At 40.0% G+C, this 15424-nt stretch overlaps 2 protein-coding genes across 15 annotated transcripts in view; one reads left to right on the forward strand and one right to left on the reverse strand.

The window, feature by feature from the left end:
- CCDC148 (coiled-coil domain containing 148) overlaps positions 1–548 on the reverse strand; it is a 313368-nt gene extending 312820 nt beyond the window's left edge. For all 5 annotated transcript variants that reach the window (XM_065931579.1, XM_065931581.1, XM_065931580.1 and 2 more), the window contains exon 1: positions 153–548. The gene's annotated coding sequence lies outside the window, so the exon portion shown is untranslated. The remainder of the gene's footprint in view (positions 1–152) is intronic.
- Positions 549–807: 259 nt separating this feature from the next.
- Positions 808–15424, forward strand: part of PKP4 (plakophilin 4) — a 249060-nt gene continuing 234443 nt past the window's right edge. For 7 of the 10 annotated variants that reach the window (XM_065931584.1, XM_065931591.1, XM_065931587.1 and 4 more), the window contains exon 1: positions 808–945. The gene's annotated coding sequence lies outside the window, so the exon portion shown is untranslated. Of the gene's footprint in view, positions 946–1943; positions 2076–7892; positions 8000–15424 lie in introns of those variants that run through there. The other 3 variants (XM_065931585.1, XM_065931598.1, XM_065931586.1) reach the window with 3 other exon arrangements.

Below are 15424 nucleotides of genomic sequence, written 5' to 3' on the forward strand. Positions count from 1 at the left end.
ATGTTTAGTCTCCTTTAAGTCTTTAGACCCAAAATTTTGATGCAAGATCCACCCCAGGGAGGGGGGAGTGGTTGGGAAGAACAAGTAGATTTGATGTGGATCAGTGACGTCAGGAAGGAGCAATGATTTAAGGGATGGGGGTGCAAACTCACCTGGAGAAGCAGAAGGTGCACACGTGTCAAAGGCCAAAGGGCAGAGGCCGAGGGACTCCCTAATCGCAGAAAAAGTGAAATGCCCACTCCCAGGTTCTCAAGGATTCCTTTAGGGGCTCAGCTGTCCCTGCCTTTGACGCGACGGACTAACCCTTCCATGAACAGCTGGGTTTGATGGGGAAACAAAGCGAAAGCTGTCCCAATTTCAATCAGCACTCAGGAATCCCTCGGTAGCTCTTTCCTCCACCCCCTCCCGCACCCAAAGCCAGAGACACCTTCACTCCCCACCTTCTCCAGGCCCTCTCGCTCTTAACAGCATCGGTCTCTATGGCGACCTGAAACCTCAGTTCCCATTGGTCAGTTCAATATGAGGGCCGGTCCAATGGGAAGGGCCAGCCTTCTCCTTCCGACCAATGGGATAGGCAGGGAGCAGGTCCGGAGACGGCGGCGTGCTGACGTTCCCGGGAGCCTGGTGCTGGCTGGGCAGGCGGGCTGGCGGCTGGGCGGGCGGCGACGGCCTCTGGGCAGTAGAGGGGGCTCCGGGGCTGAGTCCGCGTCGACGCCGGCCGCGGAGGCGGCACCATGGGCAAGGGGTAGCGGGGCAAGTTGGCCACCGCCGCGGCCAGGGGTGGTGGGAGAGCCGCTTCGGGGTAGGGGGCGGGTGGGGGAGGGAGGGGCGGGCAGCCGCTCGGCCGCGGCACTTTTTTAATTTTTCCGAGTGCCGCAGCGGCGACCCCACCGCGCTGATGTTCCTGATCCCTGGAGCGACGGCGGCTGCTGCCTAACCTGGAAAGTAAGTGTGCGGGCTCGCGGGAAGGCGCGGAGACTCCTGCTCACAAGACCCCCGGCCCTCGCCCCCTCGGGCCGGAGACAAGACCTGCCTGCGAGGGGCGCGGGGAGGGACGGGGACGGGCGCCTCCCTCCCGTTACTATGTCCCCACCGCCTCGCGGCCGCCTCGGCTTTCCTGCCCCGCCTCGTGTTCCTGCCCGCACTCGCCTGCTTGCTCCCCTCCCCCCGGTAGGCGCACAAGTTTCACCCTCCATTTGCTTTTCCCGGAGATTACTCTTCTCCTGGTCTCCCCTACATTACAGCGCACGACCCCTCCCCGCATTGGCCTTTTTGAATCTAGGGCCCGCAGCCCCAAACTTGAGCGCCACGCCGAGCCCTCCTGGACGTCTGCCGGGAGGCTTCCCCTCTCCTGCCCGCCTGGTACGCCGCCTCGCGCCCCCAGCACCCCTGGGCGCCCGCCTTCCCGAACCCTCGGGGCGGTCCGTCCTTCCCAGCCCCAACTCCTGCACCTTGCCCCCTTCCCCCCGCCCCCCCCCCACTTCCTCCCACGTCCCTTCTGCCCGTGCAGTCTTGCGTTTGCCGGGAGTCCCGCGCTTCTAGCCGGTCCTGCCCACCCACCCTATCCAGTGCGCCCCTCTCTCCTCGCGGCGTATCCTCACGCTCCACCCCTCCCGGTTCTCCAGCCGCAAGCTTCCCCGGCTGCCCTCTTGCGCGGCCGCTTCCTTCTCTCTCTGCCAGGAGTTGAAGAGGAGCTGCGGCACCCCGGGCGGATAGAGTGTCCCTGCCCGCTGCTGGCGCTGCCTACCCCCTCTCTCTTTGCCCCTCTACCCAGGAAGCGAGGGGCTGAGCGGCTGGGCCGAAATTTGGCTGCGTGTTGGCTGAGTGCGACAAACAGCGCGAGCGGGCAGTAGGGGCGCCGCGGCGGCCGTGGCCGCGCGGGCGCAGCAGTAAGCAGGTGTGTGTGTCCGGGGGGGGACGCGCACCGCGGGCTCTTCGGCTGGCGACAGATTGTGCAGGAATGCGAGGAATGCATCGGGAGCATAGTCCACGCGGCCCGCCGCGGCAGAACTAGAGCCTCCCCTAGCCCAGCTCTCGCTGAGCAGCCAGAGGTCACCGGAGCATCTTCGGAGCTGGTGAGCCTCTCTCCACTCCTCTCCTCCCCTGGCTTTTCTCCATGCGGCAGAGGGCGGCGGAGGGAAAGCGCGGCAGTTCTGTCGGGCTTCAGCTAGTCTTTCGTCTGGGATTTTGCTGCATTGGTCTCCAGGACCGTGAATTTCGTGCCGATGGCGGTATAGCCAAGGTTATTGATAATTGCACAAGGTTCTTGGCAAGTTTGGTTTGCAAGGTTTAAATAGTGCCTGGATTTTACGAGTTGGTTTTTTTTTTTTTTTTCTTCTTTTTTTGATCTGCAGGAAAGGGTGCCTAAGGTTCTTTGAGTAACGAGCTTGCAGCCAACATATTTTGGCTCTATCAAAATATGTCTGTTAATGCTCATGGACGGGGATGTTCTTCAGGAGATAACTTGAATGCATCACTTTGCTGTCATAAAAATTGTAATTTTTTTCTCGAAAAAATTGTGATTTTTTTTTCTCGCATACTGGACTGTGTTTAGACCTCTTACAATCCATAATGAATAGAAACAGAGAAGCAGTGTTTGGTCAGCGATGGGACAGATAGGACTGTCTGGTACAGTTAAATTCGGGGCGTGTCAGTTACCATTGGAAGTAACGGGGTACTACAGATGATGTATATTTTAAGATGTAATTTATTAGTTGAGGTCGCAGTTCTTTCTCTTTTTTTGGCACCGAGTTTGACCGTAAAATAAAAATACAGGTCTACGACTTTTAAATAATGGTGATGATTTATGTGTAAAATCCAAAATGATTATAGTTTTGGTCAAATTTATTTTCCTTAATGCAGAAAAGCAAATTTTTGACAGAAGTTGCTTTGCTAGAACAGGGCTTGGATTGTCTTATTTTAAAAGGTAAAGTAGAAGACCACTTCTCTTTTTGAATGTAGTGTATTGCTGTAAGAAGTATTTATTTTCCTTCCTGGTACCAGTGAAACAGTTATGGAAAATGGTAGCATTCTTTCCTTCTCATCGACATGAGAACAGTTGGTGGCCAAAATAAGTATTTCTGGATTTGAAAAAGTGTGTGCTTTTATGTGACACAGTTTGCTTTGGACGTTGAATTTACTATAAGCCTATTTTGTATCAGATTCAGAAAAATAGTTGATGGTCCAGCTGTCTGCTAACACCTGTGTAGGGATCAAGGGCATTGAAAAGTATAAAATGAAAGCCTTTTATTTGGTTAAGGACCCAACGGGGAAAGGAAAAAGAGTAAAAGAAAAAAACTTTGTGCTGGATAAGGTTGTGTCTTTCGGCTGCTACATTGTTTTTCAGGTATGGTCATAGTAAGTGGGCCTTCTAATTTAGAGGTTTAGCTCTAAATTAGAGTTAGTAACATGGTGTTGGATATTGAGAAGTGAACAGGAAACTTATTATGTAACACCCTCCTCACAGCAGAGTTTAACACGTGCATATTTGATGTGATATGAATATATTAGAAAGTAAAAGCACATTTAATTTCTCTACTACATTAGAAATTGAAATAGCCCATTCAGCTTTATAGAAAATGTGTATATACATTGATATCTATGATTGGCTGTACAAATAGTTTTACATGCTTCAAGGTAGGCTTTCAGCTAGAATTCTGGTCTATTTGTTATTGATATTTGAAGAGAAGTTGTTTTAAATTTGGTTATCGTTCACAATAAAATAACAAACTATTTCAATCATTGCCTCCCCAACTCCATTATATAAAAGAAAGTGCTGTATTTCATGTCTTATGTGTTATATAGAAGATTCTAAACTGGGGGACAAATGTCCAGTTATCTTAATTCTTACCCATGTTGTTTTTGGAAGGAAATAGAGGACCAAGGTAGTGATCGAAAGCAAGTAAGAGAAGGTAAGCAGAAAGTAGGAGCAGTTGGCATTCATCCAGGAGGGGGGATAAAAGGCTAGTGCTGCATATACAAGCTGAATAAACCAAATCTAATTCTATCAGTGGTTCTGACATCATCTCAGTTTCAGGAAACTACTACCAAACTCAGTTCAACAGGAACTTTAGCAATTTTATAACCTTGAGTATTTGGACTGTTTGCGTTAAGTCAGAGTTAACAATTTTCTTTCCTTTCTATACAAATTGGGAAAGGGATTTTAGTTTAAAGCTCTTAAATTTGCTTAATTTTTAAAAATCCAATTATTGTCAGTTTTCAGACTGAGTTATTTCCTTGTTGTTGACCAGGGGTTGATTTAAATAGAGAATTTCCATACCCTGGATGATGCCAATCATTTACGTCCAGTGCCTCACCTTACTGCTTTGAAATATTAAGGTATTTTGAGATTGCTCCATAAGCTTTTTTTTTTTTTTCAGTCGAGAGGGATGTCCCTAATTTGCTTCATTCTAAAGTGGCTATTATTGCTTCCTTTTTAAGTGAAAGATGAAGTAGAGGTTATTCAAGGGTTCTTCTAGGTATTAAACATTCATGGAATTGTATGTCACTTTGGGAAGTTACCTTCACACCTTCAGTGTACTGGGAGATAATTACTTCCTCAATGTGTTAAATGGTTTTGTAGTGTCTTTCCTGCAATGAAGAGGGGGAAAAAATCTAATTCATAACACCACTGAACTGGATATGTTGGCAGTACCCAGTAACTATTTCATGCCCAAACTATAACTATACATAGCTGCAAATAGAGAGATAAGACAGACAGACAAAGGGAAACTTTAAGTTTACCTGGGTATAAGACTTGGGATACTGCCAGTAAGTGATGATAACAGTTAGCAAATCAGTTTGATGCCCAGCAGTGGAAAATAGCAAGTTTCTTTTAGGGTAAGGGATCAGGCCCTGAGTCACAAACAGCAATGATTCATGTGTTTGCTGGTTGCAATTGAGAAGTTGTATGTATGTCATTCAAAAGTTGCTCCCTCTATCACTTCAGTAATTCAGTGGAATTATGTTGATCTTTTGGAGGCTGTGTTGCCATAACTAAATTGGGGACATTACATGATGGTGCTCTTCGTATAAATTTAGAATGCTACAGACATTCCATTTGTCATTGATCTGAGTTTTTTATATATATATATATATAATTTAGATTTATTTGATATACCAGTAAGTGTTGGCTACATTGCGGATCATTTCATTATTCATAGTCTTAATAGTATTATAGTTTATTATGACTCCTATATAGTGATGTAGTGATTAATTGCAAGTGATAAAATATCATTAGAAATTAAACTAAATCTTTAATACTGTAAGATATATAAATTAAAATATGGAAGTATTTGAATTATTTTAAGTCATGTCATGGTGAAGCATTTTTCATGAAGCGAATAATGCCTGAGGATTGGTTAGATGCCAGTATATTATATAGCCCTCACAGAGTCCAGAACTCGCAAATTAAGTGTGGAGAGGGAAAGGATCAGAGGAATCAGTAACCCTTTTTTCATCAACAAGCAAGGCATGTTTAACTTCTATAATTGTTGCTTTATTCAATATGAGTTTAGTGAGTTATAGATATCCAAAGATGTTTATTCTGCTCTTCCCTAATCTGCATCCCTGTCCTTTCTCCCCACAACACACATACCACCACCACCACCACCAATGCATCTGCCTGCTTGGAGAGTCAGAAAAAGCCCCCTTTCAAGAGCCACTTATATAGAATATAGAAATTGGTGCCTCGTGTTGTAGGTTGAATTTAGAGCAGATGTGCATTTTTGTCATAAAAATGATATTATATATGAATGCAAAAGATAAAATGTGAGGTTGAAGGTGGGCTATCAGCGTACTGTGCAGGTTTGGGGGGCTGGCCTAGAACTTTGAATACAGTGTTTTATAGTCACGTACAGTCCATTACAAATAGACTTTTAGAACACTGGATAGGTGGTATCTGAAACTCTGGTCCACTGTAAGCTCTCTCTTTAATTGCAAACATGAAAAGGAGGTGAAAAGCACCCTGAGCCGGGAATTAGAAGATCTGCCGTTAAACCGTGTATAACCTTGACAAACCATTTAACATTTGGGTTACAGCTTCCTACTTTTAAAGGTACAGGGTTTGGATTGCATTGATCTAAGATATATTTCAACTCAAGGTTCCCAGAGTTCTCAGGGTTTTTTGGTTTGTTTGTTTTTTAAGAAAACAAAATGGTTTCAAAAGCATTCCTGTATATAATCAGTCCTGTTTTCCCTTCTATCCCAAATCATGACAACAGGAGATTTTGGTTCTCTTTGGAGACTCTTGATTCTCCTTCCTGTTCATCTTAAATAACTTTGTTTTCTTTAACAGTTTAATTTTGGGAAGTGAGGGGAAGGGAATAGACCATATAATGTTTTAAAGGTACCTGTTTACCCCCACTCTAGTTCAAGGTGAACAGTTGTAGTTTAGGCCAGGGAAAGCCTTTGGGATTTCACCCACACACTGAGTAAAAGGCCTTGAAAAGTATCATTATAAGGCAGTGAGGTATCGTAATTAGCAGCCAGAGTGTCATAGTTCAATTCTGGCTCTTCTGTTTACAAGATGTCTAACTTGATAAATTATCTAACCTCTCTGGCTCTTGTTCTGCTCATCTGTAAAACAGAATGACAAAACTATCCACCTCATATGGTTGTTTTGAGGACTAAATGGGCTAATACATGTAGAGCACTTAAAATAGGGCCTGGCTTAGGGCCAGCTTTAATACATCAAGTCGTTTTTATTCTTATGTTGTGGTACTTAATGATGCTTTCTATAGCATCTGCTATGTCCCAGGCAAATTATTGGCTTGTTTTCTGTGATCTTAGTCAATATGATTATGGGTCTGAATAGGATATTTCAGGAAAGAAAACTAGCAAACAAAAAATATTATGAACTGGATGGTTTGCAAGAGATTGCCTTTAAAGAAGAGAATTGATCAAAATAAATCAACTAAGGGCATTTTTAAAATAGGGAAGTTGGACCTTCCTTAGGCATGCGGTACTTGAGGCATGTAAACACCACTCACCATCATGTGTAGGAGGTTTGGGTAAACAGCTGAATAAACTGTTATGTTTAAAAGGTAAAAACTGATAGAATTACGCACTTGAAAATAAATGTAAAGCGTACCTTTTAAATGTTTATACTGCTATGGTATTTGTAATTCTAACTGTGGTCATTATGTACAGCGTCTTTGCTAGTCAGTGTATGAAGAAAGTGCTAGCATAATCATTTATGAACTAAAATGCACCTTGTAAATAAACTCTTTTCTGCCTTTTCTGTCTGAAATTCACACTTGAAATTGGCAGGAAACTACAAAAGCAAGAAAGACTAGAAGAAAAGTTTGGAAGATACTTGATGTAAACCAGCAGACAGTAATTTAATAAAGAGTCTCTAGTCCTAGACCTGGCCGTGTTACTAAGCTGGTATGTGTCCCATGAGCAAGTCATTTAACTCCTCTGGGCTCTGGTTTTCTCATCTTATAAAATGAAGATGTTGGACCAGATGGTCTCTAGAGTCTTTCTGGTACTTATATTTCACTTTAGCACAGCAAGCATTCTCATTCTGTTGCATTTTTTTCCTTGGCAAGAATGTACTGTCTTCTCAAGAATTTATTACAATTTACCCTCTGGGTTAAGGGGAGAAGATTGAAGTTACACATCTGAAATGCTCAGCTCCTAAAAATATAAATGTTGCAGCCAGACAAACATTTGTCCCCATAATGGCTGAGTTAGTGGCTACCTTCTTGGACTCATTTGTTAACAAACAGCCAGTCTTCTGTACACATTTGAGGCTTAACCTCTTGTTGAGACTAAATTTTCTGGAAGTTAGGTAGAAACAGAAGAGAATTTAAGTGGTGGTTAGATGGAGCTGGTTTTGTTAAAATGAGAAAGACTCACTTATTATTTGTTTTGGTCTTATTTATCCTCAGAGGTTTGATTGTCTTCAAAGAAATTAAACTGAGAGTTGTTCCTCTGGAGAAACTGTTGCTTTTCCATGAATGAAGCTCATTCATCCACCTCTCATCATAGAATATAGGTACTGTCATTTAACTGTAATTTTGTAGCACATAACCAACCAACCAGTGTTTAGAAGTTGTAGTGTATAGTTCAACAGGATGATATTTTACTTAAATTTGTGCTTTGGGATCTGTTTTTTTTTTTAAAGCAATTAAAAAATCAAGTGAAGAGATTTTGACATTCTGAATCCTGCTCTCTCCCACAAAGGGGGGAAATTTCTATAGAACTTACATATGTATACATTCATATACAATTGTTTAAAAATTTATTGAGATTGGCTGTTTCCCTTTGCTAATACAATAAGTATATTACTTTCAAAAAAAGAATCAATTATATTGCTGATAATGCAACATTGATTGAACTCTCATTGTGATCAAAGTACACACTTGAACCCACTCTTAAGTTTCTGTATCTTCAAGAGAATTATAAACATTCAATGTGAAAACCAGTAATAACCACTTTGCAGTGAAGTTAATCATTCTGTCTGATACTTTGCATCTTCGATTGAATGGGAAATGGGCTAACCTATTTAGAAGTTACTTCTTGTCCTAAGTACCGCCAGAGGTCCATGTGAGGGGGCTGAATACAAGTAGCACTTCAGGTATTTGCTGAAGGTCTGTGTGTGAAGAGCTGTGTTCTGTATTATATACCTATTATTTTTAAAAGATCCATGATTCATTTTGGTTCCATTCAGTTAACATTCATCTGTCCCCTGCTCTGTATTGGACTCAGTGGTAGACCTCATGGGCAAAAAATGATTTTTCCTGGGGAGTTTTGTCATCTATGTTGGATTCAGTATTCAGAGTCTGCATCTTTGAGGAAGCAGTGATTAATTTCACAATCTAGTTGGGAAAGATAAGACATAATGAACTGGAAAAAATTGTCCTAGAAAACTTTGGTATATAAGTAAACATGCAAAATCGTTCTGTAAGTGTTAAGGATGAGCTGTAAAATGACTTTGTATTAACTGGGTTTTAGCTAAACCTACTTTTTAGGTGTGTGTTATTTGATACATTACCAGAGTCTAGATAGACAGCTGCGTTAAGCACTATCAGTGGCTTTCTTTGGAAAAAAACTTGCATCTGAAAAAGTGCTCCCTACCAGTAATAAAATAGTGATTTCAGAAAAGATTTTAATCAATGAAAATTCATTATATATGAAGAAACATAATTTATGCCTTAAGAACTACCATTTTAGGTAAGTTCTTATCTTCATATTGCGTTACTTTGGTTTATTGTGGGTTTTTTTTTATTCTTTAGGCAATTTGTGTGCCTTTATAAGTCCAAACTTATTATCTGTTATTGAAAATAACCAGAAGAATGTTTTGAAAATCTCTTGTGACATCTAGCTAGAATAAATGATCTCATTGAGTCATACCTTGAATCTCAGACTGATGCAGTGATAGGGATTTCCCACTTAATTGTCAATTTGTCAATGACTGAATAAGCTGAAAAGTCAGTTTTTTTAAAAGCACCACAAAAGAAATCAGAAAACGCAATTGGACTTTCACAAGAACTGTTACTTTGAGACCTGCAGTAAGCAACTCAGTTATTAACTGTCTAACTCAGACTGTCCATACAGGAAAAATATGTGTCAGTTTGCTATCTCTGGATAGTGTATTGGTAGGTGTCAATCTTCCCAAATATTCCCTATGAGTTACTTCATCAGAACTCTGAATACACTTTTCCATAGAAGCAACACCGGAGTATATCAGTTCCAAGTTCCTTTGGTTCTTCTGCTTCCCTGAGCTACTTGAGGGCAGAGACTGTGTTTTTGCATGACTTAATCTTGACTTCCAATCTTTCTAGATATCTCAATAGAATTAATAGATTTTTAATTCCAGCCTTGGCATACCCTCACCTGCTACTCTTGGATAAATATCTTTGTCTATTAGCAGTCCTCTTTACTTTTGTTTACTACTTTTATAAATTGTTTTGGTCTTAGATGCTCAAAACTATTTATTGTTCATGTTTCAATGGAAAAATGCATTCTGCCTTATTTAAACAATTACCATTATAATGCAACTTGCTAGATAAATAATTCTTTATATCAAATACTTGCTAAAAACATTAGAAACTTTTAAACAGACTGATTCATATTCATTATTGCATGGTTTATAACTATGGAGAGATGAGTTTACATACTGCTCTCCTTCTCAGGCCATTAATATGTAGATACAGAGCGCCAGCTCCAGCTTGGTCAGGCTCTGGCTGTGTGACATTGAGCAAACTTTCTGTCCTTGCCTTTTGTGAATTAGTAATATCTTCTGCATATTCAGTTGATGAATTGAAGTAAAAAAGAAAAGTAGATGCATTTCTAAGCACATGGAGTCTTTCAAAGAAAAAAGTTACTAAAATAATACAAGTATAATTAAAACTGTAAAATTAAATACACATTAATAATCAGGAAAAAAACAACAACAGGAAATTTCACAGCTTGTTGTGACCTAGTGAGTATAGTAAATCTTTATTTGGTTTTGACAGTGTAGTTAGAAATACTCTTAAACATTTTGGTGGTTCCTTTCCGAACCTCAAGTAGTCACTGTGATAAAATTTGAATAAGTTATAATTTAAAAATTAAATGTTTAATTGTGATATGATTATGAACTCACAGGCACTTATAAGAAATACACACATCCTATGTACCCATCACCCATTTCCCCTAATGGTAACATCTCGCAGAACTATAGTACAGTATTACATTCTGTATCTTGACATCAATGCAGTCAAGATACAGAACATTTCCATCACTCCCAGGGGCCCTCATGTGGCCCTTTTGAAATCATTTTCACTTCTCTTCTACCTCATCCCCTCCTTATTTCCTAGGAACCGCTAAATGTCCTCTCCCTATGTGTTATAGAAATATGTTAGTTATATAATTTCTTTAATTTCATAATTTCAAAAATATTACATAAATGAAATCATATAGTATGTAACTTGAGAGTTTTTTGTTTCTACTCAGCATAATATTTTAGAAATGCAAGCAGGTTATTAACATGTATCAGTGTTCTCTCCTGTTCAATTGCTGAGTAGTATTCTATAATAAGAACGTACCAGAGTGTAACCACTCACACTTTGAAGGACATCTGAATTTATTTTTTAATTTACAGAGCTACTAGAACTATCTGTACATGTTTTATGTTTTCATAAGTTTATATTTCTCTGGGGGAGATGTCCAGGAATGCAATTACTGGGTTAAATTATAATTTTTAAAGCTTCCTTTCTATAATTATACACTGAATTGCATGTGACCTCAGTAATTTAAAAGTTAGATTTATAGCTTTGGTAAACTACAAAAACTTGTCTGTAAAGTCAAGTCTTTTATCTTTTCTTGCCCCACCAATACTGCCTTCTATGAGTTTACCTTGTTTTTAGTAAAGCCCCATTGTTTATTTTATTATCTTATTGGAAGTATAGTTGATGGACAATGTTATGTAAGTTACAGGTGTCCCATGTATTTGTTGTTTAGTTGCCCAGTCGTGTCCAACTCTTTGCGACCCTAAGGACTGCAGCACGCCAGGCCTCCCTGTCCCTCACCATCTCCCGGAGTTTGCCCAAGTGCACGTCCATTTCATCAGTGATGCCATCCAGCTGTCTCATTCTCTGACGCCCTCTTCTCCTTCTGCCCTCAATCTTTCCCAGCATCAGAGACTTTTCCAGTGAGTTGGCTTTTCACATCAGATGACCAAAATTAGGAGACCAAATTAGGTGACCAAAATTCAGCTTCAGCATCAGTCCTTCCAAGAATATTCAGGGTTGATTTCTTTTAAGATTGACTGGTTTGATCTCCCTGCTGTCCAAGGGACTCTCAGGAGTCTTCTCAGCACCACAGTTCCAAGGCATCAATTCTTTACAGTCTTTACAGTCCAACTCTCACAACCATATGTGACCACTAGGAAGACTATAGCCTTGACTATATGGACCTTTTTCGACAGAGTAATGTTTCTGCTTTTCAACACACTGTCTAGGTTTGTCATAGCTTCCCTGCCAAGAAGCAGTCATCTTCTGATTTCATGGCAGCAGTCACCATCTGCAGTGATTTTAGAACCCAAGAAAAGGAAATCTATCACTGCTCCCACCTTTCCCCCCTCTATTTGCCATGATCTTAGTTTTTTTTAATATTGATTTTTGAGCCAGCTTTTTCACTCTCTTCCTTCACTCTCATCAAGAGGTTCGTTAGTTCCTCTTCACTTTCTGCCATTAGGGTGGTATCATCTGCATATCTGAGGCCATTGATGTTTCCCCCACCTATGTTAATTCCAGCTTGTAACTCATCTAGCCTAGCATGTCTCATAATGTGCTCAGTATATAAGTTATATAAACAGGTTGACAACAGACAGCCCTGTCGTACTCTTTTATCAATCTTGAACCAATCAGTTGTTCCATACAGAGTTCTCACTGTTGCTTCTTGATCTGCATACAGGTTTTATGTGGTACAGTATATCGTAGTTCAAAATTTTTAAAGGTTATACTCCATTTTCACTTATTATAAAATACTGGCTACATTCCCCGAGTTGTATGGTGCATCTTTGTAACTTATTTTATGCCTAATAGTTTGTACTTCATAATCCCCTACCCTTGTATACTCCCTCCCCTCTTCCCTTTCCCTGTTGGGTATAGAGAATGAGAACTAATTTGTTCTCTATATCTGTGAGTCTGCTGCTTTTCACACTCACTAGTTTGTAGTATTTTTTAGATTCCATGTGTATGTGATATCATACAGTATTTGTCTTTCTCTGGCTTGTTTCACTTAGCATAATGCTCTCTAAGTCCATCCATGTTTCTGCAAATGGCAGTATTTCATTTTTTCATAGCTGTGTAGTAGTCTATTGAATATATATACCACATTTTCTTTATCTATTCACCTGTCGATGGGCACTTAGATTGCTTCCATGTCTTGGCAGTTGTGAATAATGCAATGAACATTAGCCTCATCATTGATTTAAAATGGAATTCATAAATTTACTCTGTAGCTTAACCTCAGGGTTTTTTTTTTGTTATATTTTGTTTTGTTTTAGATGGTAAGTATATTTAATTTCCAATAACAGTACTGTATTTCAAAATGTATTTGTTAATCTTAGTTCTTTCAAAATTTCACCTGTATTTGATGTAAACAATTGTAGGTAACATTCTTGCAAAACAAAAGTTTATTGTGTACCATCCTAACAGGCCAACTAGAAATTTAAAATGAAGACAGTATCTTTGTGTGTGACTGGAATCCATTCAGGTGTCAGGTGGATGCCAGCAAAGGTAACTGAAACTTTTAAAGGCAAAGAGTCTGCTTTTTCTCCTAGAAGAAAAGATGTTTTCTAAAGCATAACTTTTTCATTCTCTATCTCTCCCCAGTTTCTTCCCCCCCAGCTTTTTGCATACAATTTCTGCCAGAGAAAAACATTGAAATTGTGTCTGGTCTAAATAAAATTATCACAGTTGATAATTTGATTTATTTTTATTAGTGCCCTTTTGTACCTTGAATGTCAAATGTGTTTCTTTTCATAGTTAAAATACCATCAGATCATATATCTTATTCTGTATTGTTTATTCTGAGATTTTTATCAATGCTTTTACATTCACAGTCTTCTGAAATCAAAGCTGAGAAGTGATGACTTAGTCCTAAAACATAGCTTATCCAGTTACATTCTTCTTCAACACTGTGCTTTTAAGAATTTGATAGTTTTTCTATAGTTGAATAATATGACCTCAGCACCCTTTAATTTCACAGATATATGATCTTTCCAACAAATTGTATATTTCCTGAAGGCTTTTCGGTAAGTAACTAGTATGCACTTCTCTGGTGAGGCTGTGGCTTCTTTTCCTTAGTCTAACTTAATATCCTCTCCTTAGTGAAGCCTCCTGGCCCTTCTCTCCAGCTGAAACCTTCCCACCTGTGCTGCTTAGCACTTTGCACGTAATTCTGCTACAAATAGGTGTCATCTGGTGTTCAGGTTTTCCTGCCTCTGTGTTCCTGGCTGTTTTGAGTGCCATCCAGGTTAGCACTGTGTCACAGCTCTCATAGTAACCCTCACCTATCAACGTGCCTGACATAATATTTTTTAAGCACCAGATGCCTGCTTTGGGTGAATGAATAATGAAATACTTTGCCTATAACCTTAGCAGTCCTTCTCCCCTCTAACCTTAAGTGAGTCCCCACTCTGTAGGATCACTTCAGACTCCCAACTTGCCTACCAGTGGAGGCCCTTCACAAGCAGACCTAAATTATGCCCCTTCCTGAACCTTCTGCATCAGCAGAACTGGCTTCTGCTCATTGTTCCTTGCCTCCTTGAGCTCTCTGTTCTAATCTTCCCGGTCCTCGGCTATTCTGGCTGGTGGTCATCTCTCCTTCTCCAAATGCCTCTTTTCTCTGGGTTTTAATGCTAAACTCCCCCTGTTGGTTTTTCTCTTGTTTTGCTGGGACTGTTAACATCTGCTGGTTAACTTGTCTCTTTCCTCTAGGTTGACTGTAGCTCTTGAGGAAGAGCCCTTGTCTTGTACATTTGCTGTCTACCCTTAGAGGCACTTTCCCTCACCAAACGACAAGTGCCTTTCATGATGTTGGTGGACAGGGTCAACCTCTAACTTAGAATTACTGAGATGTATATCATTAACAGTCTCTCATATCCTTCTTTCATTAATAGTTATTTGCAAAGCACCTGGCACATGCCAGTCTTTGGTGTATGCCATTTAGATCGTTTGGAGAGCTCAATTGTCAAATAAGCTACATCAAAATGAAGTTTTGATGGTTTGTTTTTAAAGATCCCTTTGCCAAATATGCTATATTAAGTGGGGGTTTTGCTTCTCTAAGGTGTTGTCTCTGATTTTTATATAGTACTGTCCCATGTTGAAAAGAGTGAGTACTGTGGCTGAGAAAACAGTTTTATCTCTTGAATTTTTTTTTTTTTGACAATGAAAAGTTTATGTTTCTGAAGCTACTATGATGTCCAGTCTGATAACCACTGACCATATGGACTATTTAAATTAAAAATTCAGTTTCTTATCCTCACTAGCCGCATTTTAAGTGTTGAACAGCCACATAGGGCAAGTGCTATAGTAATAGGCAGATACAGAACATTTTTGTCATTGCAAAAAATTCTGTTGGAGCTGATACAGAGTGTAGCTGGGACCAACTATAAAATATTAAATACTTTTCAATTAACAAATCAGTATGACATAACCTTACAGTTTCCAAAGTATTTCTATTAATATCTATCTAATCCTTCTAAAAACTCTGTAAAAATAAGTGATATTCTACTTTCATTTCACGAGCAAGGAAATTATAAGTGAGTCACAGGAATAGAAAGAGTATCAAAATAAACTATAAGTTCACTTTGTGGTTCAGTTCCTCATGCTAAAACAAGATAGTTATTTAGTGTTAATATTTGATTACTGAATTATAGAAAGCATTTGATGTACAAGAATGTGTGATCTTATTTTTTTCTTCACTTAAA

Source organism: Muntiacus reevesi, chromosome 3 (assembly GCF_963930625.1).
Source record: "Muntiacus reevesi chromosome 3, mMunRee1.1, whole genome shotgun sequence".
Classification (NCBI taxonomy): domain Eukaryota; kingdom Metazoa; phylum Chordata; class Mammalia; order Artiodactyla; family Cervidae; genus Muntiacus; species Muntiacus reevesi.